A 2,866-nucleotide genomic window follows, 5' to 3' on the forward strand; every position below is an offset into this window, starting at 1 on the left:
ATCCGCTGCTTCAACCACCCGAATCTTCAGCAGGCCGTTAAAGACGGGCATGGCTGCGGGCTGATTAGGTGTGTGTTAACAGAATGGATAGCAGTGTGTGTGTGTGTGTGTGTGTGTGTGTGTGTGTGTGTGTGTGTGTGTGCGTGTGTGTGTGTGTGTGTGTGTGTGTGTGCTTCTCTGTGTGTTTGCTTCTCTGTGTGTTTGGGTCTGGTTGTTCCCGCTCCCGCACACGGAATGTTTCCTTCCAATGAGCGGGGTAACTGCACAGTCCTGCTACATCCCACAATGCCGCTGGTTCCTTCACTCTAACACAGCCATGTCAGAATACCGCGATACCCTCAATAACGGAACACCAGCGGGCTGAAAACACGCAGTTATTACCGCACACTCACTGCCCTCCGAGGCTGCCTGATGAAGACTCTCCCACCCCGAGCGGTTGTTTGTTTATGTTCGATCCCAAAATTCCCGTTTCCGCGGAAACAGGACAGGGCTTAACGGCTGGGAACGGAGGAAACGCGGTCTAACTGTCCTCACGCKKAGCTCCGCGGCAGTCCTTTGAGTGTCTCCGCCGGGTCACGGTGGGAGAGAGCGGGGGCAGCCGCGCCTAGCCATCCGGGATTGCTGCTCCGCTTCCAGCCCCGCCGCGGCTCGCTCGCTCGGTCCTCCTCTGTGGTAATCTCCAGGCTTCAATCTCCCACCACAGCGGGTGTTTGCGCTTAGTCTGTCAAGAAGAGTGTGTTTTAATCCGCTCTATGCTGTGGTTTTTCGGGTTCGGGAGCACCCCAGACACATCACGGAGCTCCGCTCCCGATCCGTTTTTTTCCTCCCTTCAGTCCCTGCGCGCGACCCTCGCTTCCCGTCCCCTCTCTCTCCCAATCCGTCAGTGAGTGGGTATGGCAAGCTGACTTACCATATAATGTGTTGACACAACGTAGTGCAGGTTAAAGCCGCCGTATGCAACTTTAAAAAATGTTTTTTTGTTGTTTTCTTTTACATATTTGTTATAATTATCACTATGGTGACAGAAAGGTATGAGACAGATCATCTGTGGATAAATGTTCTCTCAGTTCTCCCAGTGCTAACTAGAAACAACCAATCAGAGAAAGGAGGCAGGGTCTTAGCAGTGTCAATCACCAATCCTTGCGGCACTGCTCATTCCTCTCTTCTCTCTCTTGCTCTCTAATATGCTGCAGCTAGCACAGCCTATTATTAACGCTCGTACTAGTTAGTACTGGCACCGTTATCACTATGTCCAGATGCACAGTTTTCCTGTAACGGTAAATTGTTTATCCACTCTTAGTACTTTTAGCAGTGCATGATTGACAACATTAAGACCTTCCTCCTGACTCTGATTGGTTGCTTTTAACCAGAAAGTGCATTTTGCAGACTGCAAAAGTAGCAATAGCACAAGATGGAGAAGCTTGATTTTTTTTTGTTACAGATTATCTGTGTCATACCATTCTCTCAGGACAAGGTGACAATTTTAATAAATATCAATCAAACAATCAACTTGTATTTGTATAGCACATTTTAGCAGCAAGGCATTTCAAAGTGCTTTACATAATAACAAACACAAAAACACATATTCATGCAACATAGAATCAACAATTAAAACACTACATTAAGTCAAGTGCCGTCACTAAATTCGTAATTGATTAAATTTCAGATATGTACAAAATATATGTAAATATGTACTAAACATTTTTTAATCAAAGTTATATACTGCAGCTTAAAAACAAAAAGTCTATTTGGGGTATATCAGCTGGGTTTATCGATCTAAATATCAATAGTATTGATAACAAGTTGAGTATTACTGTCAGACTGGTAACTTCTGTCTCTACAATAATCAACTAACTGAAATGATAATTACCCAGCTATCGTTTCATAATAATTAATCAATGATAATAACACACTATTTTAAAGTATGGGTATTGGTATTGGTATGCCAGCCCTTTTACTTAGTATTGGATTTACTCTACACTTCTGTACCATTTGACTATAAGTTTGTATTGTACCAAAAAGAACAGGACTGAAGCCTCTCTGACATCTAAAATCTTCTCTTTTGATCAAAATGATTTGAATTATATCTGTGACATGTTTTACAAGTAGTGATGCAATTTTGGTAAAAGACATTAAATCATTGACTAAATCCTGACGTTTTTGCACCAAAGAAGGCTGTTATTGGTTTCTCCATCAACTCTTTTTAACTATCAACAACTTTATTTTATTAACTGCGCAGTATTTTTTTTTCTTATATTGTAAACTTACCCTTACTGTACAGTTTCTTTAGTTTTTATCTTTCTTGCCTTAGTTTGTATATTCATGCTTCTATTTAACTTGCTGCTGTTGCTGCACCCGAATTTCCCCAGAGTGAAACAATAATTGTAAAAAGAAAACATGTAGTTAGGATGCAGCTTGAATAAATGTTATACTGGCTTGCCATACATGAGATGCAGGAAATGCGCAAAACGCGTCACACGCGCTGCCGGACTCTTGCTAACCCCTTGTGTGTGCGTGCGAGATCGCGCGCGCGTCTGCGTGTTGATTTGGAAGAGGCGTATGGAGGGAGTGGAATTCACCCGCAGGCGACGAGCGCGTGTGTAGACCCGCGCGTGCGTTTGTGTGAGGGCGCGTGCCATTACCAGACAGCCGAGAGAACCAGTCAGTCAATCAGTCTGTCCTTATGCATGGTCACACACACACACACATGCACGCGAGCGAGCGCGCGCATACACACACACACTGAAGAAACACGTCAGAGCACTAACAAGTCTATCTATCTATCTATCTATCTATCTATCTATCTATCTATCTATCTATCTATCTATCTATCTATCTATCTATCTATCTATCTATCTATCTATCT

At 43.4% G+C, this 2,866-nt stretch overlaps 1 protein-coding gene across 1 annotated transcript in view; it reads right to left on the reverse strand.

Annotated features, from left to right (window-relative positions):
- Positions 1 to 2,866, reverse strand: part of six3b (SIX homeobox 3b) — a 17,835-nt gene that overhangs the window by 9,643 nt on the left and 5,326 nt on the right. The window contains exon 3 of the mRNA XM_017310625.1: positions 1,101 to 1,106. The gene's annotated coding sequence lies outside the window, so the exon portion shown is untranslated. The remainder of the gene's footprint in view (positions 1 to 1,100; positions 1,107 to 2,866) is intronic.

Source organism: Poecilia reticulata, linkage group LG19 (assembly GCF_000633615.1).
Source record: "Poecilia reticulata strain Guanapo linkage group LG19, Guppy_female_1.0+MT, whole genome shotgun sequence".
NCBI lineage: Eukaryota > Metazoa > Chordata > Actinopteri > Cyprinodontiformes > Poeciliidae > Poecilia > Poecilia reticulata.